Source organism: Silurus aristotelis (assembly GCF_946808225.1).
Source record: "Silurus aristotelis genome assembly, chromosome: 28".
Lineage (NCBI taxonomy): Eukaryota > Metazoa > Chordata > Actinopteri > Siluriformes > Siluridae > Silurus > Silurus aristotelis.
In genome coordinates, this window is record NC_139601.1 from 16,848,572 (window position 1) to 16,873,325 (window position 24,754).

Sequence of the window (24,754 nt, forward strand, 5' to 3'; positions counted from 1 at the left end):
GGCCTGAAGACAAGCTGGTGGTGATCCCCAGTAGTAGTCAGATTTCCTTCAAGAAGTAAACTTCCAATTTAAGACATAGTGCAGGGCTAGCCGTAAATCCAGATGCCTGTCTGCTGGCTAGCTTGCTGGAAACACTACTTGTTTGTTAATGTTGCTGTGGTGCAATTTCAGTCCAAAATGTCGCATGGCTGTTTAAAGGTCACTATAAGAGAACAGAACCAAAAACCTTTGAGGCCTGTACCTGTAAAGGTGTTAAAGTAGATTTGTATTAGCTTTGTATGCACAAACCACAAACAAAAAAACACATTCTTGGAGGCATCATTTCATCCACTCAGGGAAAAACAGATGAAAACCTAAATATTTCCACACTCAAAAAAAGATTTCCTTTACTACCATTTATTTTATGCATTGCTTATCCTTTGTGTACAATAAATATAATTCTATTAATCAGATTGCACTTTTGAAACAGTTGAGAGCAGTTGATCTTGGTACTTAAGGTACTTCATATAGTTTAATGACGACTTATTTTACTAATAGAGTAGAACTTTGTCACATATACATTACAGCACAGTGAAATTCTATACTTCGCATATAGCAGCAATTTTTTTTAGAGCGCAGGGTCGGCCATGATACATGAACCCCTGACCTTCTGATCAGTAACCTAGAGCCTTAACCACTTCATATAACAAGATTTTATAAGATAATATTTAGAGATATTATATATAATAAATAAATATATATGTATGTAATATTGTATATAGATTATATTTATTATATTTGATATATAGCTATTAAAATGAAGTAACAGCTAAAGCCTACAATAGTATTCTAAGTAATTATGAGATGCATAGTGATGAAACATGAATGGTAAATTTGTCTTTTGAGATATAAAAAAAATAACCCAATTCCAAGGCATGACATGATAGGCATCATGCTGTCACTCAGACTGGGTGGGTGTGGCCAATTTCTGAACGATAAAAGCACTAGCTCTGCCTGAGGCATAAATCATTCGATTGTGACTTTTTGGATTTGTACAGTTCTACATTATACATCAGTAGATTCAACTTTTTCGAGGTATTACTTTAAACTCTGTATAAATCAGAAAAATGGTGTATTTATGAATGAGTTTAACCAGTCTGATCTCTGTGAGCATTTCTCCTGTCCAGAGAGATCTGTATCTCCTGCAGTTTATATCTTACTGTACGTGTGTTCAGCTGCTGTGGTTCTTCTAACAGTGTGTGGAAATCTGCTCGTCATCATCTCTGTTCTTCACTTCAAGCAGCTTCACACACCGACCAACATGCTCGTTCTTTCTTTGGCTGTGACAGATTTCTTTGTGGGCGTTGTTGTAATGCCACTGATGTTGATCTGGACAATTGAATCTTGTTGGATTTTTGGAAGAGGCCCCTGTACCATGTTTTGGCTAATTGATGGTTTTCTTACAGTCTTATCCATTTATAACATTGCTTTCATCGCTGTGGATCGGTATGTGGCTCTGTCAAACCCATTTCTCTACACAAACATGATATCTAAAAGGACAATGGGCATCGTGATTAACTTTAACTTTCTGGTGTGTTTGGCATACAACACAGTGTTCTACTATTTCAATGGAACCGTCACAAGTTCTGTAATGTGTCCTGGAGAGTGTTTTCTTTCTCTGAATGAGGTTTGGTCTGTAATAGATCTTGTATATTCATTTATATTTCCACTTTCTGTCATAATCATATTGTACAGTCGGGTTTTTCTGATCGCTAAGAAACACGCCACTGCTATCAGAGAGCTTAATAATCACACACGACCTCAAACACAGAAAATCACCTCCCACTCCATGAAATCTGAGAGAAAAGCAGCCAAAGTCCTCGGTATTTTAGTGTTCGTGTTTCTGGCGTGTTTACTTCCATATTTTATTTACAGTTTATTAGGGAATATTATTGCAATACAAGCAGCAATATTTCAGATACTTGTGATTGTGCTTTATCTGAATTCCACCATTAATCCGGTTATTTACGCTCTGTTTTATCCGTGGTTTAGGAGGTGCATTAAATTAATTATAACTCTGCAATTATTCCAAACAGATTCTGCATTAATTAATGTTCTTTCATGAATTTGTCAAAGACTGGAACAAAGATTTCTATTATTTTAGAAATTATTGATTTCTACAGACTCTCATAAAAAACTTAAAATGGAACCTTTTAAGATATACAAGTTACAAAAGATCAGTACAGATATAGTTTTTTTAACAATCCATATGTAGTCAGAGATCCGATTAATTCCAAATTTGTTCAGTGGTGTTGATGTCAGGGGTCAAGAAAGGATTTTCCACATCAGTCTTGGCACACCGTGTCTTTATTGAGCTTGCTGTGTAGAGTGGAAATGCCAGGGTTACACCTGTTGGGCCTCTTACTGTACTTACAGTGAAGGGAAATCATATTGCAACAGCATATGAACATATTCTACACAATTGTAAGCAACTTTGGGAAGCAATTCGGAGAAGATTCACATATGGCTGGATGGTCAGGTGCACAAAAAAACCCCACACAAAATGTCAAAAGTTGTGATTTTTAAACTTGATTTCTCTCTTAACTTGTAAACTCTGCTGTAGAATCTTTTGTCAAAATAAATAAATGATCAATATAACAACAGTTTTGAAAAGATGTTTGGATGCAAATATACGTCATTTTAGCAAAGTGACCACAGTGTTTACAGTGTTTTAAAGATATCTATGCATACTGAGGCATTTTAGGCAGTTAAGGATGCTGATTGAACGACACTGCATTAGTTTGCATATAAAATCTTTTCACTTTCATATTATTACTAATGTGCATGTGACCTCGAAACACAATCATAGAATATGAATAAGGATAAAATGTACCATTGCATCATCAATTATGGGCTAGACAAGCCAGTTATCAAGCAGTAGCAATAACCATCCAAATTGATTTTTTAGGATTGTATGTTCCTTTCATAATATAGTGAGTATTAATACTTATTATTATGAGTATAAGTGCCTGGCTGCCACAATGGGTAAAACACAGACAAAGACCATGGCATAGATGGTGCATTGGTGACATTTGGTAATGGAATTTAGTGAAAATGGGGGGAAAAGGGTGTTCATATCGAAGGTTTCATGATGGTGTACAGGGGCATTGGCCCATAGTTGGCGGGGGCTTTGAGCAGCTCGTTGTCACAGTACCCCCCTCCTCATCTCCGAACCTGCTGTCAGTGATGCTTGTGCCCAAAATACATATCTTTAAGAGAGAGCATCTGCAATAGAATGGCCCCATAATGCCACCATGAGGTCCTGGAATACAAGGAACTCCAAATGAATAGTCCTATTCTTCTGTTTGAGCTTCTTGTGAGTTTTGCCATCAGTCAAGTTCATGTTTTTGTCTGCTTGATAGGACCATAAACATTTGTGTATCTTGTATTAGAGAAGTTTAAAATTTGGTGTTTTGACTACAATTCTCGTATACTGACAACTAAATGTTCAACATGGCACCTCATGGTAAAGATTCTCTGACGATTGGAGAAGTAGAATTGTTGCTCTCCACAAAGATGCTGAGGCTGTAAGAAGATCAGTAACACCCTGAAACTGAGTTACAGTACAGTGACCAGGGTCATACAGAGGTTTTCTAAGACGGGTTCCACTCGGAACAGACCTCACAAGGGTCCGTCAAAGAAGTCGCGTCCTTATGCTATGCATCAGGTGCAGAAGCTGCTTCAAAAAACGACGAATGAGTGCTGCAGCAATGCTTTAGAGGTTGCAAAAGCAAAAGGCCTGCTCGTCAGTGCTCAGACCACATGCCACTTGCAGGCCGTCGCCCCAGAAGGAAGCCTCCTCTGAAGCTGACTCACAAGAAAACCCTTGAACAGTTTGCTGAAGACGACCTGTCCAAGAACATGAATTATTGTAACCATGTCCTGTGGTCTGATGAGACTAAAATAAACTTGTTTAACTCTGATGGTTTCTAGCATGTGTGGAGAACCAAGAAAATTGTGTCTTGCCTACAGTCAAGCATGGTGGTGGTAGTATTATGGTCTGGGGCTGCATGAGTGCTGCTGGTACTGTAAAGCTGCGGCTCATTAAGGAAAACATGGATTCCAACATGCACCGTAACATTCTGAAGCAGAAAATGATGCCGTCACTTCAGAAAGTGGGCCAAACAGCAGTTTTCCAACATAATAATGACCCCAAACACAACACCAAGATCACAACTGCCTTACTGAAGGTAAAGGAGTGGTCAAGTATATCTCTAGACCTTAACCCTATTGAGCACCTATGTGGCATCCTCAAGCAAAAGGTGGAGAAGCACCATGTATGTAGAAGCTAGAGACAGAGATAGATAGAGAGATACATGGTGTGACATCTGGAAATAGAAAGTAATAGGAGTAAGACAGAGTACATGCGTGTGAATGAGAGGGGGAGCAGTGGAGGGGTGCGGTTGCAGGGAGAAGAGGTGGAGAAGGTGGAGGATTTCAGGTACCTGGGGTCAACAGTGCAAAGTAATGGAGAGTGTGTTAGAGAAGTGAAGAAAAGAGTGCAGGCAGGGTGGAGTGGGTGGAGAAGAGTAATAGCAGGAGTGATTAGTGATAGAAGAGTATCTGTGAGAGTGAAAGGGAAAGTTTATAGGACTGTGGTGAGACCTGAGATGTTGTATGGATTAGAGACAGTGGTATTGAGTAAAAGACAGGAGGTGGAGCTGGAGGTAGCAGAGCTGAAGATGTTGAGATGTTTGTTGGGAGTGACGACGATGGACAGGATTAGAAATGAGTTTATTACGGGGACAGTGCATGTAGGACGTTTTGGAGACAAGGTGAGGGAGGTGAGATTGAGATGGTTTGGACATGTGCAGAGGAGGGACATGGGGTATATCAGTAGGAGAATGCTGAGGATGGAGACACCAGAAAGGAGGAAAAGAGGAAGAACGAGGAGGAGGTTTATGGATGTGGTGAGGGAAGACATGCAGGTAGCTGGTTTGAAAGAGGCAGATGTAGAGGACAGGGGGGGATGGAGACGGATGATCCGCTGTGGCGCCCCCTAATAGGAAATAGGAAATCTTCTTTATATGTATTGTTTGCTTGCTGGCATGTTGAAAATGCTACCTGTTCTTGTTGTCTGCTGTGTTGCAATTTTAATATAAAATGTTGCATGTCTGCATAAATTTCAGTATAATAAAACAATGCTAATTGCCATTTAGGCCTATTTTAAAAACACACACATGCAAAAAAAAAAAAAAAAAAAAAAACTACACCAAACCCCAGAGAAGACTTCATGTACTATTCTGTCATTTAAAATAGGGCGGGGTCTGGTCAATTTCTACACTATAAAAAGAAGCAAAGTATGATAGCTTTACATTACTAGCAACAAATGTATGAGGTATTATTTAAAATTCTGTACAAATCAGAGAAATGCTGTGTTCATGAACGTAACGGAGTTGAATCTCTCGGATCTCTGTGAGCATTTCTCCTGTCCAGAGAGATCTGTATCTCCTGCAGTTTATATCTTACTGTACGTGTGTTCAGCTGCTGTGGTTCTTCTAACAGTGTGTGGAAATCTGCTCGTCATCATCTCTGTTCTTCACTTCAAGCAGCTTCACACGCCATCTAACATGCTCATGCTCTCTCTGGCCGTGTCGGATTTCCTCGTCGGTGCTTTAGTGATGCCGTCATCATTAATCCGGAGGATTGAGTCATGCTGGATTTTTGGGAACGGCTTCTGTATCTGCTTTTTGTTGATTACAAGTTTCCTCTTAGTCGTATCAATCTATAATATTACTTTCATTGCTGTGGATCGTTATTTGGCTCTGTCACGTCCATTTATCTACACAAACACAATCAATACGAGGACCATGAGCATTGCAATTCATTTTAACTGGTGTCTAAGTTTATTATATATCCTATTGCTCTCTTATTTTAATGGAATCCTAAATAGTCCTTTACTGTGTCCTGGACAGTGTTTTCTTTTAGTAAATGAGGTTTGGTCTGTAATTGATCTTATAATATCATTTATATTTCCACTTTCTGTCATAATCATATTGTACAGTCGGGTTTTTCTGATCGCTAAGAAACACGCCACTGCTATCAGAGAGCTTAATAATCACACACGACCTCAAACACAGAAAATCACCTCCCACTCCATGAAATCTGAGAGAAAAGCAGCCAAAGTCCTCGGCATTTTAGTGTCTGTGTTTCTGGCGTGTTTACTTCCGTATTTTATTTACAGTTTATTAGGTGACATTATTGAACTACAATTAAAAATCATTCAAAATTTTTTGATCATGCTTTGTCTAAATTCTACCATTAATCCAGTTATTTACGCTCTGTTTTATCGGTGGTTTAGGAGGTGCTTTAAATTAATCATAACTCTGCAAATATTGCAAACAGACTCTGCAATAATCAATGTTCTTTCATGAAAAGTCTTTTTTTTACCCCTTATGGTTCCTGAATAATATCATTACTGTATATCAACTACTGATCTAATGTATCCCTTATCATAGCAATATATCCTTGTGATTTACATAATGCAATTCAGTAAGATGTAGGCATTTATTATTAGTTGAAATTATTTACACTTCAAATATTAAGGAATATAATAGGAATCTAATCATTTAACATATACTTTAACAAGTATATAAGATTTTTATTATAACAAGTTATAATAAAAATCACTAGACAGCCAATGAAATTATTGTAAAAATGTGTTGTGGACTTCTATATACATATTATATGGTGAGTTTTGACATTTAAAACTGTAGTTTGATATGAATATGTAATCTTTGTTTTAGACAATTTTATAATATAGATAATAAAATAATGTTAATTCTATTTTGTAATTTCTAATATTTTTTCTTTTATATTATTATTTTGAATAATGTGTATGAGACTGTAAAAACGACTGAAAGTAGCAGAAACCGAATATCAACATCAGTAAAGCCTAATTTGGTCCCAGACATTTATGCTGCAGAAGAATTACATAAAGGTGAATATTTATATAGTAAAAATTTGCAGGGGGGGAAATAATTTATCACTCACTATATTAGAAAAGATCATGTAGCATTTTCCTATGTGTCATTTTAAAATGTTATATCTTGTATGACAATCGAACTGTTTTTCTAAAGCTGTCAATTCTCTAAGTGTAAATTTGTTATAAATACTTTACAGTGCTGCATGAAACTTAACTGAAATTAAAAAGGAATATACAAAATGAAACTAGTGATAATATTCAAAGTTTTACACAATAATCACCCCAATGTCCAGACCACAACTCTGGGGCAGAATTGAAAGTCTTCTAGAGTGAATTTGGTTCATTCACACGCACTTAAAAAAAAAAAAAAAAGCGCTCTGGTTTGAGTCTTCGTGTTACTGATTAAGAAAATTAACCCTTTTCATTTACACAATCATGATTCCAGTCTTCATAAGAACAGTTTGTAAATCTCCAGACATCATTCTGTTCTTGATCACAAGTTTAATTCCTGTTTGGGTTTCTCCATTTGGGTACAATAAAGATATATTGAAAATAAGAACTGTCTGCTTTGATGGCACTTTCAGGTTTAGGAACACAGCGTGTCTAAATCTGGAACTAAACAATATATATGGGCAAAAAGTGTAGTCGGAAACTGGTGAATAATTGTGTGTATTTTATACAAGTGTATGAATGTGTGTGTGAAGAAATCAACTTCTTTATTCATTGTAATGGGAACATTAAAACGTCTCTAGGAACTTGAGCTGCATTGGAATGCTTTGGCAACGAGAGTCCAATACCACCACACTGACCAGTCCCTGACTAGTGTGTATGGGCACATCTAGGTCAAAGGACAGGGGTGCCAGGAGTGGCACAGAGGTCAAGGTTGTAAAACTTGTCCACCCACCAGCCTGCAATGTCACAGAGGTCTTGGAGAGACACTCCAAAAGACCAAGCCTTAGAGGCTGCCATAGTCCGGGTCGAGTGCGCTTTGACACGAACGGAGCGGGAAGAATGCAATAGCGTCAATAATTCATGCTGTCTGCTCATGAGCAGGAAGGCCTTTCCTCTGAGGGCCGTAGCAGATGAACAATTGTTTCGACTTCCACCAGGGACTTGTCTGGTGGAAATAATAGTCTAGTGCTCGGACCGGGCACAGCCGGTTCAATCTCTCCTGGTCTGGGGTCTGAAATGGACGAGGATTAAATGCCTGGAGCCTGACAGGTCGTGAGACGACCGAGGGCACCTTGGGGATGTAACCCACTCTAGGGTGCAGGAAGGCACTGGCCATGCCTGGAGTGAACATATTCGCCAAGCGCCTCATTGAACACGGACGCACCAAGCTGCAAGCAGCTATTTTGCCGTTGGCTCCGTCTCGTGTATTTTTGCTTTCGGAAGAGCGCTTTTTTCCCTGTTTGAGAATTTGAAAGCAGTGCGTGGAGGATATTCCCACCAGAACTACGAACACACAGTACATTAACCACATTAAGGGTACGTAATTTCTCCGCTATGGCGAACATCCAGTTCATTCAGTGTGTGAAGTGTGACATGTTTAGTCAGTCTCTCTCCGTTGTTAGCGATAATTCTATCTGTAAGAAGTGTAAGCTAGTTTGCCCTTTGACGGAGAAGATCTTAGCATTAGAGGAGCGCATCCAGAGTCTTGAGAGAAGTAGTGAGTGCGAGAGCAGTCCAGGTTCTGCAGGGGAAAGTCTGGATGCCCTAGGTGAAGTTAATATTCCCCCGACTCCGGCATTAGAGCCCTTGCAGTGGGGCGAATGGGTGACGACTCGGCGGCATATTCGCAAAGCCAAAGCTAACGCTAAGGCTCGCCCACGGGAGCACCATTCCTCTCCGCTTCACGTGTCCAACAGGTTTGCTCTCCTCAGTGAAGCACCCGCTGAGAAACCTGAAAGAGCTCTGGTTTTAGGAGACTCCATTCTGAGGCACGTGAAATTAGCTAGACCTTTAGGGGCACCAGCAGCACAGGTTATGTGTATACCGGGAGCCAGGGCGCCGGACATAGCAGGTCAGCTTAGATTCTTAGGAAAGCACAGGTTCTCTAAGATAGTTTTTCACACAGGAGCTAATGATATACGCCTTCGACAGTCAGAGGTTACTAAGAGTAATATTATAGAGGTGTGTAAATTAGCGAAGGCAATGTCGGATGCTGTAATATGCTCTGGCCCCATCCCAAAACGACGTGGCGATGTAGCCTACAGCAGGTTATGGTCGCTGAACTGCTGGATGTCCGAGTGGTGCTCCAAAAATAATGTGGGCTTCATTAATAATTGGAGCATTTTTGAGGGCAAGGCTGGCGTGTTAGGGCGGGACGGTGTCCATCCCACTCGGGAAGGTGCTGCTCTCATTTCTTGTAGTATAGGTCATAGTCTCAGAACAGCACTAGTTAACAAGTGACTGTCTAGAGCCAAGGCCAGGGAGCAGACAGACAGGCTAAATCAACCGTCTGCTAGCTGCACAGAGTCGTCCCTCAGGATCCACCAAATTGAGACTGTGTCTGTCCCCCGAGCGAAACCAAAATATAGGAATTCTCAGAAAGTCTGTTTTAGTAACCTGATTAACATAAAATTAAATAGGACTGAACGCACAGCCAGCACCTCTGATCTAAACATAGGATTGCTGAATATTAGATCTCTCACGTCTAAAGCGCTTAATGTAAACGAAATTATTACCGACCAGGAGTTTAAAATAATGTGTTTGACAGAAACATGGATTAAACCAAATGAATATTTAGCATTAAATGAAGCGAGTCCTCCTGGGTATAGTTACATACACCAACCCCGTCTAAATGGCAGAGGAGGCGGAGTCGCAGCTATTTATAATAATAATCTAAGCGTCACACAAAAGACTAAACACAAATGTAAAACATTTGAAGTTCTTTACACCAACAGAAAAATTTTCAGTGTCTGAAAGCAGGTCCAGTCAGACAATTCCACTAATTATTATTTATAGACCCCCCAGGGCCCTACTCTGATTTTCTCATAGAATTTGCAGATTTCATCACAAATTTAGTTACTTCTCTAGACAAAGCATTAATTGTTGGTGATTTTAACATTCATTTTGATAATCAGGAAGACTCCTTAAGAGCAGCTGTTGTGTCCATTCTAGAGTCAGTTGGAATTAATCAGAATGTTATAGGACCCACTCATAGTGGTGGACACACTCTCGATTTGTTGTTAACATTTGGATTAAAAATTAAAAAACGTAGTCATAATTCCACAGTCTGAAGCTATTTCAGACCATTATCTCATCTCTTTTAAAATTTGCCTCAGTCATTGCATTACTACTTCACCACGTTATCGTGTTAAGCGTACTTTCACGTCAGCTACAGCAGCGCGTTTTATTAACAATCTTCCAGAAATTACGATATTAGATAGATCTCCGTCTGACCCTGCAGAGCTCGACTGGGCCACTGAACACCTAAAATCAACATTACGTTATACCCTAGATGATGTAGCTCCCCTTAAGACCAAAATGATCAGGGAGAAAAAATTAGCACAGTGGTATAATGATCATACACGCACCTTAAAACAGACCACTCGAAAATTAGAACGTAAATGGCGTCAAACAAAATTAACAGTATTTCAAATAGCATGGAAGGAGAGCCTCCTAATTTATAGAAAATCTCTTAGTGCTGCTAGATCAGCATATTTCTCCACCCTCATAGAAAATAACAAGCAGAATCCTAGATTTTTATTCAGCACGGTAGCAAAATTAACAGGGAATAAAAGCACTGCACTCACATGCACACCATCATTAGGTACTAATGATTTCATGAACTTTTTTAATAATAAAATTGAAAACATCAGGCAAAAAATCCAGACGGTTAATATAAATCCAAATTATTTTACAAGTAACCCTGTAGACAGCAGTGTCATTATAACAGACAATCAATTACAAAGTTTTACTCCTATTCACGAGAATGACTTAATTTCATTAATTTCCTCATCAAAATCATCAACCTGCATTCTCGATCCCTCGCCTACAAGTTTCTTTAAACAGATCATTCCAGAGGTAATTGAACCTGTTTTAAAAATAATAAACTCTTCCATTAGCACTGGTTTTGTACCAAAATCCTTCAAACTGGCAGTTATCCACCCCCTCATTAAGAAACCTGACCTTGACCCATGTCAGCTGTCCAACTACAGACCAATATCAAATCTCCCCTTCATAGCCAAAATTTTGGAAAAGGTTGTAGCACAGCAGTTATGCTCACACCTACTTATGAATAATATTTTTGAAATGTATCAGTCAGGATTTCAGCCTCATCATAGCACAGAGACGGCGCTAGTTAAGGTGGTAAATGACCTGTTATTGGCCTCTGATCAGGGTTTTGTCTCCTTACTTGTTTTGCTCGACCTTAGTGCAGCTTTTGACACCATTGATCACACTATACTACTTGCTAGACTTGAGAACGTTGTTGGAATAAAGGGAACGGCTCTCTCTTGGCTCAGGTCTTATTTGACTGATCGCTATCAGTTTGTTGATGTTAATGGTGAGTTCTCCACACTCTCTGAGGTAAAGTTTGGTGTTCTTTAAGGATCTGTCTTAGGCCCTCTGCTTTTCTTTTTATATATGCTGCCTCTTGGAGAAATTATTCATAAACATGGTATTAGATTCCATTGCTATGCTGATGATACACAGCTATATATTTCAGCAAAGCCAGATGAGAGAGATCAGCTTAACAATGTTGAAAAATGTGTAAAGGACATTAGACAGTGGATGCTCGATAACTTTCTTCTGCTAAACTCAGATAAGACGGAAGTACTTTTACTAGGACCACATGCAGCTAGAAGCAAACTTTCCGATTACCTAACATCTCTGGATGGTGTTTCTGTTTCAGCGTGTACGGCTGTCAAAGACCTTGGTGTGATTATTGACTCGAGTGTCACGGGGTGACGAAATAAGCGGAACTGTTCCTCCCCATTCTTGTTTCCGGTGGGAGCGAGTTTAATGTAACACCAGAACAGTTCCGGGTTTTTTCCGTGTAAACAGGCTGACGGAGCTTGCTAATGAGGGAATGAGTGGCAGCTGGGCAATGAGCAGAGGTTGGGCCACGAGGGATATGGGTTTGTGAGGGGGATTATAAAAGGATCCGGTTGATGTGCAGGAGAGGAAGAAAAACTTTGGAGCGAAATCTTTGGGGTTGATGCAGACTGGAGGAAATCTTTGGTTGTTGATCTGTTGATCCTGTCGAGCAGTACACGAGAGGGCAGATCGTTAAAGGACGGGAAAGACTGTATGCAGAGAAGGAAGAGCTGGAGAGCAGTGTCGACCACCTACACAGCTTGGATGTACAGTTTGTCAGTTGAGCGGAGAGAGTTGGCCGGGACCACGAGAAGAGACCCTATTCACTGTGAGTTGATGTGAGTTGCAGTGCCTAATGTGAAGTGAACACGTGTGATCATATGAAGTGACTGAATTGTGCACTGGTGTGGAAACTGTAATTTTGTGTCTGCCCGTTCCCCAGTTGGCTACTTGTGGGCTCTGAAGGTCAAACTGAAATTAATTAACTGCTGTGTGTTGAGCATATGCTGTACAGGAATGCAGCTCTATCTGTCTGAGTTGAAGAGGATTTATGAGAGATCTATGCATTGCTGTTCTGTGGTAAGAAGACCCAGTTGTTGACTGTCGAATTCTGTACTCACCACTGTTGTTCTGTGAACCTAGAGAAACTGTCCTTCGCCATTGAATGCTGCCATCACTGCTCTGTGGTAAGAAGATCTAGTTGTTGATTGTCAAATCCTGTACTCACCACTGTTGTCCTGTGAACGTAGAGAAATTGTCCTCTGCCAGTGGAGGCGGCCATCACTGTTCTGTGAGGAAGTTACTGTCCGTCGCTGTATTTCAACGGCCGTCGGCTTGTGGAAGGGGAGTGGCCCCCAGCTAGCGGGTGCGTCCCGTGGAGGGAACGAGAGAGCTCCCTGGTTGCCATCTACGACGGACTATTGTATTGTGTCAGATGACCCCCTGCCCGATCCTTCCCCCCTATCCCAAAAAGAGGTAACACTTAAATGATTGATGCTGTCCTGTGAGAAGAGTAACCCTTTCCCTTGTTGTCAATTTCTTACCAGTGCCTGCCGCAACCCCTATCTCCGGTTGAAGAGGAGCCGCTGTGCGGATCCTTACCTGTGTCTGCTTCATTACTCATCTTTGGCCGAAGTGGAGTTGCTGTGCGAATCCTTATCAGTGCTTGTTCCATTACTTACTTCCGGCCGAAGAGGAACTGTTGTCTGAACCCTTACCAGTGTCTGCTCCATCGTTTGCTTCTGTCCGTTTGAAGAGGGATCGTTGTGCGAACTTCCCACGCAACCCGGTAGAAGAGAGAGGAGGATCAGTCGGTGGATTTTAGTTTGAGATTGGACTTATTTTAACTAAATAAGTGTTCAAGTCGAGGTTGAAAACATATTTATTCAGTCAAGCCTTTAATCAGTAGATTTTTTCTCAGGTAAAGGCTCAGATCTGGAGGGAACATTGATATAGAGTGTTTGGTGAACTGGGATATTTGTACGCTGTCGTCCCCTCACATTCACGTGTTCACTCAGGGTGTTGATGGTGGTGTGGTGGGCCGTCTCTTATCCCAGAGATCCCTCATGTCTGTGTTGCCTTCTGGTTCTCCCTTTTAGTTATGCTGCCATAGTGAGTCTTGCCGGAGTCCAAACTGCACAGTGACTTTAACTCTCATGCAACAATAGGTACACTTAATAATCCATATCTTTCTCTTCCTGTCACCCTCTTCTCTCTCTCTCTCTCTCTCTCTCTCTCTCTCTCTCTCTCGGTCGAGTTAAACATGCTCCTGAGGCTCCAGTGACCACTGTTCCTGCCCCTCTCCCCCCGTGGATCTTCCCACTTCATCCAGGCCTGCCTGGATTGGACTGTAGTTGATGTCAACAGTCTCCTACACTGACTCAGGAATACATTTCGCTTTTGATCATCATCACTGTACCCCGCAACATTGTATACCTGCCACAAATGGACATTCGGTGTAACCCAGATGAGGATGGGTTCCCTCTTGAGTCTGGTTCCTCTCAAGGTTTCTTCCTTATGCCATCTCGGGGAGTTTTTCCTTGCCACAGTCGCCACCAGCTTGCTCATCAGGGACAAACTTACTCATAAAGAACATATTCATTTTTAATCACCGCATTATCTGTGTAAAGCTGCTTTGAGACAATGTTCATTGTTAAAAGCGCTATACAAATAAAAATGAATTGAATTGAATTGAACTCCAGAAAAGACGGGGCCACAGAGAGGGCCTGGAGATTACCTACTCTCCTCAGAGAGCAAATAGCCAGCAATAAACATGGTTTTAATAGACAAGTGCCGCCACGAAACCTCAGCCAATGGCTCAAAGGGGGGATTACACAGAGCCTCCAACACTACAGCCAGGTTCCACCCAGGCACTCTTGGTCGCACCGGAGGCCTGCGGAGATAATGTGTCAGGAGCGGGTCCCTGCTCAGTGAATGCCGACACGGGGGACCTCGGGGGATATGCTGAAACACCGGACATGTAGACTTTAATGGTGGACGGAGCCAACCCTTATGCGATCTGTACCTGCAGAAACTTTAGCACTGAACCAGGTCCAATTGGTGCCAGGCGCACCACGGAGTGAACAGGCACCATTTCCCGGCATATGATCTCCTCGTGGAGGGAGCTCTGGATTGGAGAATGGTCTCTACTACCTTGGTGAAGAGAACAGAACCTCTGAGCTGTGCCCCTTCAGGGGCCACAGCCACCGCTTCCACAGCTTTTCCTCAGAGGAATCTCCCATTGAGGCTGCCCGAGAAGGGCCACCAAGCCCGCGATCCACGAACGGCCCGACCACCGTGGGGCTACCAGGAGGAGATGGACTCCATCCCTGCGAACTCTCTCCAGAACTCCTGGAAGCCGGCCGATAAGGTGAAATGCTGTGCCATGGCATCCAGTCTCAGCAGGGGCTGGTGGATATAGGGAGGACCACAGAGGACAGTGCGACATCTCCATAGACACGAACAGATCCAAACTTCTTCCAGATCTGCTCCACCACATGAGGGTGGAGGCATCACTCCCCGGCTCCGGACCCTTGTCTTGACACGGTGTCTGCTGCTTCGTTCAAATGGCGTGGGATGTAATCTGCTCTCAGGGAGAGGAGCTTCCCCTGGAGCCACAGGAAGATCTGGCACGCCAGCCTGTACAGGGGGTGCGAGCGCAGACCCCCCTTGGTGGTTGATATGAGACCACTGTGGTGTTGTCGAGCAGATCAACACATGATGGTTTCTAAACTCTGGGAGGAAACATTTCAGAGCCAGAAGCACCGCCAGCATCTCTAGGCAATAGAACTTGCATGGAGCAGCCACTCATAACCGCTCCCCACCCCGTGGGGGGACGCATCCGTCGTTAGCACTATGCGACGACTAGGGACTCCCAACATGGGGCCTTGAAGTAAGAACTCCGGATCTCTCCAAGCATCTAAGGCACGTAGGCTTCGTAGGAACTCCCTGTGAGAAGGGAGGATGGGTACATAAAAGTACGCATCCTTTAGATCTACTATGACAAACCAGTCCTCAGATCTGATTTGCTTGAGTGTGAACATAATGAACCGAAGCCTCAATAATCCCTCAGCCCAAGGATGTTGGAATATACGGCGGTCTTGGGGCTGAAGGGGCGAGCCGAAAAAGGCTACGCACAGGACCTGGACACCTTGGTGTGCAGGTCAGGGAAAAAATGGCAAACCCCGATGCTGAGGCTGTGTTGCTGGGAGCAAAATGTGCTCATTGAGCTTACCGGATGGAGGGAATTTATGCTTACCGACAAACAAAAAACATTAAATTTACACAGAGCCCTTCATGAACAAACAGAAGCTGAAACTGGCTTCTCTCCATGAGCGTTTTATACTTTCTGATCATGACGTCACAACGCCGGTGACAGCCTGCCTTAAATTTTTACTGATTACACTCATTATTCAGAGCATGGACAACGCAGTCGCGTTCCCAAAGCGTTCTGACGCGACTTGAGTTCCTGAAAAGGAACTAAAGATTATTAGGTGCTACAGATTTTCTTACTTTCTTTAGAAATCACTAGATTTGTCCCATGTTTTAAACAAAGTGGCTAAAATAGGTGTATTCCCATTGTGTGTGTATTTGTCACCTTTTATTATACATATGCTTGATTCATGATGTATTTGTTTAGCATTATTTAATGGACATTGCTACTCTGTGCACTTTGTGTTTGTGTGTATTTGAAGTACTTATTTACAGCATTGTGCACATGGAACTTTTTTTACACGGCATGACATAATATGTACTGTTCTGTCACTCAAAGTTAGGGGCGTAATCCATTTCTTAAACTATAAAAGCACCAGCTCGGTTTGACCTCTAATTCATTTTACTGTAATGTGCGTTTACAATGTTATAATAGCTTTTTATTTATGAGGATTTTGGTTTAACTTTTGTAGACATCAGAGAAATGTTTTATTCATGAACCTGATGGAGTTGAATCTCTCGGATCGCTGTGAGCATTTCTCCTGTCCAGAGAGATCTGTATCTCCTGCAGTTTATATCTTTCTGAACGTGTGTTCAGCTGCTGTGGTTCTTCTAACAGTGTGTGGAAATCTGCTCGTCATCATCTCTGTTCTTCACTTCAAACAGCTTCACACACCGACCAACATGCTCGTGCTCTCACTGGCCGTGTCGGATTTTTTCATCGGTGCTTTAGTGATGCCGCCGGTGTTAATCTGGACGATCGAGTCATGCTGGATTTTTGGGAAAAACTTTTGCATTGTCTATTTAATGACTACTGGATTCCTCATGATTGTGTCCACATACACTATCGCTCTCATTGCTGTGGATCGTTATGTGGCTCTTTCAACCCCATTTTTCTACACAAACACAATCTCTTTTAGGATTATGAGAATCGTGGTTTATTTGAACTGGTCTCTAAATTTTGCATATAGTTTTTCACTCACTTATTTCAATGGAGTTGTCAAGACTACTGTAATGTGTCCTGGAGAGTGTTTTTTCTTTTTGACTGAGGTTTGGACTGTAATTGATCTTATAAGATCATTTATATTTCCACTTTCTGTCATAATCATATTGTACAGTCGGGTTTTTCTGATCGCTAAGAAACACGCCACTGCTATCAGAGAGCTTAATAATCACACACGACCTCAAACACAGAAAATCATCTCCCACTCCATGAAATCTGAGAGAAAAGCAGCCAAAGTCCTCGGCATTTTAGTGTGTGTGTTTTTGGCGTGTTTACTTCCGTATTATATTTACAGTTTCTTAGGTGACGTTATTGAAGTACAGGCAGAAATTATCCACAAAGTTTTGATTATGCTTTGTCTAAATTCTACCATTAATCCATTTATTTACGCTCTGTTTTATCCGTGGTTTAGGAGGTGTTTTAAATTAATTCTAACTCTGCAAATATTCCAAACAGACTCTGCATTAATCAATGTTTTTTCTTGAACATGTTTGTGCTCTTAAGGCACACATACAAAGACAGATGAAAATGCTGAGAAAATCAGTCTGTCTGATAAACATACTAAAATACCAAAGCATCAAAAACAATCCAAATTCATTCTACTAGAATGACTACTACTGGAATAATTTAACAAGCGTCTGGATAAATTGTTGAATTATTCACACAAAAACACACAACACATGAATATGATTCATTTTTTAATTAAATTATTTTAAGTAATTAATTTTCTGATCGCAAAAAAACACGCCACTGCTATCAGAGAGCTTAATAATCACACACAACCTCAAACACAGAAAATCACCTCCCACTCCATGAAATCTGAGAGAAAAGCAGCCAAAGTCCTCGGCATTTTAGTGTCTGTGTTTCTGGCGTGTTTACTTCCGTATTATATTTACAGTTTATTATGTGATGTTGAGCTACAAATAAAAATCATTCACAATTTTTTTTATCTTTTTTGTCACAATTCTACTTAATTATAACTCTCCCCTTATGTTCCCTGAATAATATCATTACTGTATATCAACTCCTCATCTAATGTAAAATTATATTTGCTTATAATAGGAATAAAATCCTTTTCATATCAGAAAGCAAATATTACGAATATTAAAAATTATTATACCAGCCAATGAAATTATCGTAAAAATGTGTTGTGTACTTTTATATAGATATTATATGGTGAGTTTTGACATTTAAAATTTAAGTGCGATATTAATATGGAGTCTTTGTTTTAGACACTTTTATGATATACATAAAAAAATAGTAATGTTAATTCTATTTTGTAATTTCTATTTATTTTTTATTTTATATTATTATTTTGAATAATGTGTATGAGACTGTAAAATCTGCTGAAAGTATCAGAAACCGAATATCAACATCAGTAAGGCCTAATTTGCAGAAGAATTACATAAAGGTGAATATTTATATCATGGAAATTTGCAGGAGGAAAATAATTTATCACACAGTATATTAGAAAAGATCATGTAGCATTTTCCTATGTGTCATTTTAAAATGTTATATCTTTTATGACAAATTAGACTTTTTTTTAAAGCTGTCAATGCTGTAAGTGTAAATTTGTCTTAAATACTTTACAGTGCTGCATGAAACTTACCTGAAATTAAAAAGGAATATACAAAATGAAACTAGTGATAATATTCAAAATCTTACAAAATAACCACCCTAAATATCGAGACCACGAAATTTGATGCAGATCTGAAAGTCTTCTAGAGTGAATTTGGTTAATTCACATGCACTTAAAAAAAAAAAAGACGCTCTGGTTCTTTGACAATCTGTAAATAATTTGTCCAGTTGTTTTTTACTATCAAGTTTTCTTGTTATTCATTTAGAAAATTTGAAAATTGAACCTTTTTCTTTCCACAATCATGATTCTAGATCTTCCAGGCACAAGGTGCACACTTTCGAGTCGTCGGCCACCTCGTTTTTAAGGACACCCAAGACTTTAGCTTGGGGCCAGATTATCTCGCCGTCTTCCAAAGTCCCGGAGAATATTTTTGCCACCCTGCCTACTCTGGTTCCTTTTCCTGATCCTGATCCTTTTTCTGATCCTGTTTCTGACCACTGCTTTGCTCTGCTGTGCCTCCCTAGTACCCAGTTTGGACTTTGGTTTTGTTTTGGCATTTTTTTTTGTGCCCTTCCTATATTGTTCTGTTTGCCAGCTTTAGATTATTGGACTATTTTTTGGCTTTGGTTTTGTCTTTCCTGCATCGCCCTGTTTGCCTGTCTTTCAGCCCGTGGCCGTTTTTTTGGACTGTGTTTTTGCCTTGCCCCATTGCTGAATGTTTCTTTATTAAAGTCTGTTTTCTCCTCAACTCTTTTGCTTCCTGCATTTGGATCCGTTCTCTCCACACATCTAAGGCTCAAAGGGCACACGAAAACCCTCTGCCCCGGAGCCACCACTGAAAGGGGTCTCATATGGGGAGGCCAAGGGGAATCACACTGGATGCTGCCGCCATGAGACCCGGCAGCCTTTGTAAGTGAGGATAACTGCGATCCAGGCGGAAGACAACTGTGCCCGCAACCTGGTCGAGTCCCACATCACGCCCAGGAAAGTTGTTCTCTGCCTTGGAGAAAGCGCACTCTTCCTGGCGTTCAGTCTTAGCCCCAGTTCCTTCATGCAGGTGAGAATTACATCTAGATGCCAGACTGCCTGAAGCTCTGATCGAGCCAATATAAACCAGTCATTGAGATAATTCAAATGCGGATGCCCTGGAGTAGTGAGGGGTTCAAGGAGCGGAGATCCAGGAACGGACTCAACCCGCCATCCATCTTTGGAACAACGAAGTACGGGCTGTAGAAACCTGACTCTCTGACCGAGGGGTGAACCACCTTGATGGCCCCTTTGTTTAGGAGAGCATGCACCTCTTGTCCCAGGACCAAAGCCTGCTCAGGACCCACCACGGTGGGACACATCCCGTTGAACCGGGGAGTAGAGAGGACCTGAACTGAATTCGAGTAACCCCTATAGTATGCAGGACACACTGAGAGACCTCTGGCAGCCTCTCCCAGGCTGTCAGAAACTCCCTTAAGAATACCAACCCCTTGGGGTCAGCCTCTGACCCACTCAGAGCAGCTGGAGCAGTGCTCTGCAGAGTTGACTGGCGGTGAAAGGCGGAGAGTCTCCCCCATCCGCAGCATTGGAAATAGAGGGAGCAAACCACTGGAGAGAGACTGCACCCTGAAACACATTCCGTGGCAGAGCTAGCAGACCGGCCTCCTGGACCCAAACGGCTGGAGTAGCATACTATAGTCGTCAAAGACTCCTGAAAGGCAGCGGGTCTCCCCCATCCACAGTGATCTTTTCTTGCAGAGGTGGGGGAAGACACCCACTGGAGGGGGTCCTCGCTCTGAAACACATCCGGTGGCACTGGGGAGGGAAGGGCACTGTAGCATGAGGTGTACACCGCCCTCCAAGATGTAAGCCGTTAGGACTTACGTGCCATGGACCATTTGTTCGAAGCAAGGGTGACCCTCAGTTCAGCCGGCTCCTTCTTGGGCCTAGTGCATGGCCAGGGGCCCCTAGGCCCTCCCCACGAAGATCGGGTGGCAACGCTCTCTTTCTGGGCTACGCGATGCCCGGAAGGACCAGGCTGGGGCCACCGTATGGCCCCCTAGGAGTGGCGAGGGAGGTACTGCTGAAAAGCAGCCGACTGCTTTTTAGACTACTGGAATCTGTCGACAACCGCTGTTACAGTGTCAACGAACAGCCCAGGAGAAGCAATTGGGGCATTCAGGAGCACTGTTCAATCCTTGTCAGGGAGGTCTGACAAGGTGAGCCACAGATGCCGTTCTGTGGGCACCAGGGCTGGCATGGACCAACCAATGGCCCGCACTGTGTGCTTCGTGGCCCAAAGGTTCATCAGCCCCGGAGTCCCTCGTCTGAATCCCGCAGCAAGTCAGCCTGGTATGCCTGCAACACACCCATGGTGTAGCTTAAAAAGCTTTGTTATTATTGCACAATTAAACAGTAATAACAGTGTATATTGTGGTGACTGGTTCACTGGGAGCAGCTCTAATTGTAAAGTCTAATACATAAAGACAAAAAGTGTAGTCGGAAATGTCGAATAATTGTGTTTTTTTTATACATGCGTATGAATTCGTGTGAAGGAAACTACTACTTTATTTGTTGTAATTTGAACCAAAGAACTAAAGATTCTTAAGTGCCAGCAATTTTCTGACTTTCTTTAAAAATCACTAGATTTGTCCCATGTTTTAAATAAAGTGGCTAAAATAGGTGTATTCCCATTGTGTGTGTATTTGTCACCTTTTATTATACATATGCTTGATTCATGATGTATTTGTTTAGCATTATTTAACGGACATTGCTACTCTGTGCACTTTGTGTTCATGTTTATTTGAAGCACATATTTACAGCAGTGTGCACATGGAATTCATTTTCAACTTTTTTTTTAAACGGCATGACATCATATGTACTGTTCTGTCACTCAAACTTAGGGGTGTAATCCATTTCTTAAACTATAAAAGCACCAGCTCTGTTTGACCTCTAATTCATTTTATTGTAATGTGCGTTTACAATGTTATAATAGCTTTTCATTTATGAGGATTTTGGTTTAACTTTTGTAGACATCAGAGTAATGTTTTATTCATGAACCTGATGGAGTTTAATGTCTCGGATCGCTGTGAGCATTTCTCCTGTCCAGAGAGATCTCTATCTCCTGCAGTTTATATCTTACTGTATGTGTGTGGAGCTGCTGTGGTTCTTCTAACAGTGTGTGGAAATCTGCTCGTCATCATCTCTGTTCTTCACTTCAAGCAGCTTCACACGCCGACCAACATGCTCGTGCTCTCTCTGGCCGTGTCGGATTTCCTCATCGGTGCTTTAGTGATGTCGCCGATGTTAATCTGGACGATCGAGTCATGCTGGATTTTGGGGAAAAACTATTGCGCTTTATTTTTAATAACTACTGGATTCCTCATGATTGTGTCCATATACACTGTCGCTCTCATCGCTGTGGATCGTTATGTGGCTCTTTTAACCCCATTTTTCTACACAAACACAATCTCTATTAGGATTATGATAATCGTGGTTTATTTGAACTGGTCTCTAAATTTTGCATATGTTTTAGCACTCACTTATTTCAATGGAATTTTCAACAATACTGTAATGTGTCCTGGAGAGTGTTTTCTCTTTCTGACTGAGATTTGGACTGCAATTAATCTTGTAAGATCATTTATATTTCCACTTTCTGTCATAATCATATCGTACTGTCTGGTTTTTCTGATTGCTAAGAAACACGCCACTGCTATCAGAGAGCTTGATAATCACACACGACCTCAAACACAGAAAATCACCTCCCACTCCATGAAATCTGAGAGAAAAGCAGCCAAAGTCCTCGGCATTTTAGTGTCTGTGTTTCTGATGTGTTTACTTCCGTATTACATTTACACTCTGTTAGGGAATGTTATTAAATTACAGGGAGAAATAATCAACAAAGTTTTGACCATTCTTTGTCTAAATTCCAGCATTAATCCAATTATTTACGCTCTGTTTTACTCGTGGTTTAGGAGGTACTTTAAATTAATTATAACTCTGCAAATATTCCAAACAGACTCTTCATTAATCAATGTTTTTTCTTGAACATGTTTTGTGCTCTTAAGGCACACATACAAAGACAGATGAGAAAATCAGTCTGTCTGAGAAACTACTAAAATACCAACGCATCAAAAACATTCCAAATAAATTCTGCTAGAGGAAGAGTTAAACGACTATGGATAAATTTGGTCTAGATAAATTGTTGAATTATTCACACACAAACACACAACACATGAAAATGATTCATATATGAATTAAATTCTTTGAATTAATTAATTTTATGATCGCTAAGAAATCCTGTATATTCGTTTATATTTCCACTTTCTGTCATAATCATATTGTACAGTCGGGTTTTTCTGATCGCTAAGAAACACGCCACTGCTATCAGAGAGCTTAATAATCACACACGACCTCAAACACAGAAAATCACCTCCCACTCCATGAAATCTGAGAGAAAAGCAGCCAAAGTCCTCGGCATTTTAGTGTCTGTGTTTCTAGCGTGTTTACTTCCTTATTTTATTTACAGTTCATTAGCTGATGTTATTGAGCTACAATTAAAAATCATTCAAAACTTTATCTTGTTTTGTCTCAATTCTACTTGAAATTAATCATAACTCTGCAAATATTTTAAACAGACTCCACATTAATCAGTGTTCTTTAATAAAATTACTTTTTTTGACCCCTTTATGGTGCCTGAATCATATCATTACCGTATATAAACTACTGATCTAATGTATCCCTTATCATAGCAATATTGCTTTGTAATTCATATAATACAATTCAGTTAGATGTAGCCATTTATTTATATAGGTAGTCAAAATTATATTTGCTTATAATAGAAATCAAATAATTTGAAATATACTTTCACATCAGAAAGCAAATATTAAGAATATTTATTATTAGTATACCAGCAGATGAAATATCGTAAAAATGTGTTGTGGACTTTTATATAGATAATATATGGTGAGTTTTTACATTTAAAATTTTGGTTTGATATTAATATGGAGTCTTTGTTTTAGACACTTTTTTAATATACATAAAATCTATTTTGTAATTTCTAGTCTTTTTTCCATTATATTATTATATGTGTATGAGAGTGTAAAAATTACTGAAAGTATCAGAAACCGAATATCAACATCAGTAAGACCTAATTTGGTCACAGACATTTATGCTGCAGAAGAATTACATACAGTGAGGAAAATAAGTATTTGAACACGCTGCTATTTTGCAAGTTCTCCCACTTAGAAATCATGGAGGGTCTGAAATTGTCATCGTAGGTGCATGTCCACTGTGAGAGACATAATCTAAAAAAAAAATCCAGAACTCACAATATATGATTTTTAAACTATTTATTTGTATGATACAGCTGCAAATAAGTATTTTAACACCTGTCTATCAGCTAGAATTCTGACCCTCAAAGACCTGTTAGTCTGCCTTTAAAATGTCCACCTCCACTACATTTATTATCCTAAATTAGATGCACCTGTTTGAGGTCGTTAGCTGAATAAAGACACCTGTCCACCCCATACAATCAGTAAGAATCCAACTACTAACATGGCCAAGACCAAAGAGCTGTCCAAAGACACTAGAGACAAAATTGTACACCTCCACAAGGCTGGAAAGGGCTACGGGGAAATTGCCAAGCAGCTTGGTGAAAAAAGGTCCACTGTTGGAGCAATCATTAGAAAATGAAAGAAGCTAAACATGACTGTCAATCTCCCTCGGACTGGGGCTCCATGCAAGATCTCACCTCGTGGGGTCTCAATGATCCTAAGGAAGGTGAGAAATCAGCCCAGAACTACACGGGAGGAGCTGGTCAATGACCTGAAAAGAGCTGGGACCACCGTTTCCAAGGTTACTGTTGGTAATACACTAAGACGTCATGATTTGAAATCATGCACGGCACGGAAGGTTCCCCTGCTTAAACCAGCACATGTCCAGGCACGTCTTAAGTTTGCCAATGACCATTTGGATGATCCAGAGGAGTCATGGGAGAAAGTCATGTGGTCAGATGAGACCAAAATAGAACTTTTGGGTCATAATTCCACTAAACATGTTTGGAGGAAGAAGAATGATGAGTACCATCCCAAGAACACCATCCCTACTGTAAAGCATGGGGGTGGTAGCATCATGCTTTGGGGGTGTTTTTCTGCACTTGGGACAGGGCGACTGCACTGTATTAAGGAGAGGATGACCGGGGCCATGTATTGCGAGATTTTGGGGAACAACCTCCTTCCCTCAGTTA

The 24,754-nt window shown here is 40.9% G+C and overlaps 4 pseudogenes across 4 annotated transcripts; all 4 read left to right on the forward strand.

Annotated features, from left to right (window-relative positions):
• Nucleotides 1-1,117: 1,117 nt before the first annotated feature.
• Nucleotides 1,118-2,104, forward strand: LOC310722255 (trace amine-associated receptor 6 pseudogene; annotated as a pseudogene). Its single transcript has one exon. The product of its transcript is annotated as a trace amine-associated receptor 6 pseudogene (transcript).
• Nucleotides 2,105-5,420: 3,316 nt separating this feature from the next.
• On the forward strand, nucleotides 5,421-6,413 carry LOC310722178 (trace amine-associated receptor 13c pseudogene; annotated as a pseudogene). Its single transcript has one exon. The product of its transcript is annotated as a trace amine-associated receptor 13c pseudogene (transcript).
• Nucleotides 6,414-16,432: 10,019 nt separating this feature from the next.
• On the forward strand, nucleotides 16,433-17,425 carry LOC310722169 (trace amine-associated receptor 13c pseudogene; annotated as a pseudogene). Its single transcript has one exon. The product of its transcript is annotated as a trace amine-associated receptor 13c pseudogene (transcript).
• Nucleotides 17,426-21,561: 4,136 nt separating this feature from the next.
• LOC310722337 (trace amine-associated receptor 1 pseudogene) lies at nucleotides 21,562-22,554 on the forward strand (annotated as a pseudogene). Its single transcript has one exon. The product of its transcript is annotated as a trace amine-associated receptor 1 pseudogene (transcript).
• The last annotated feature ends 2,200 nt before the right edge of the window (nucleotides 22,555-24,754 follow it).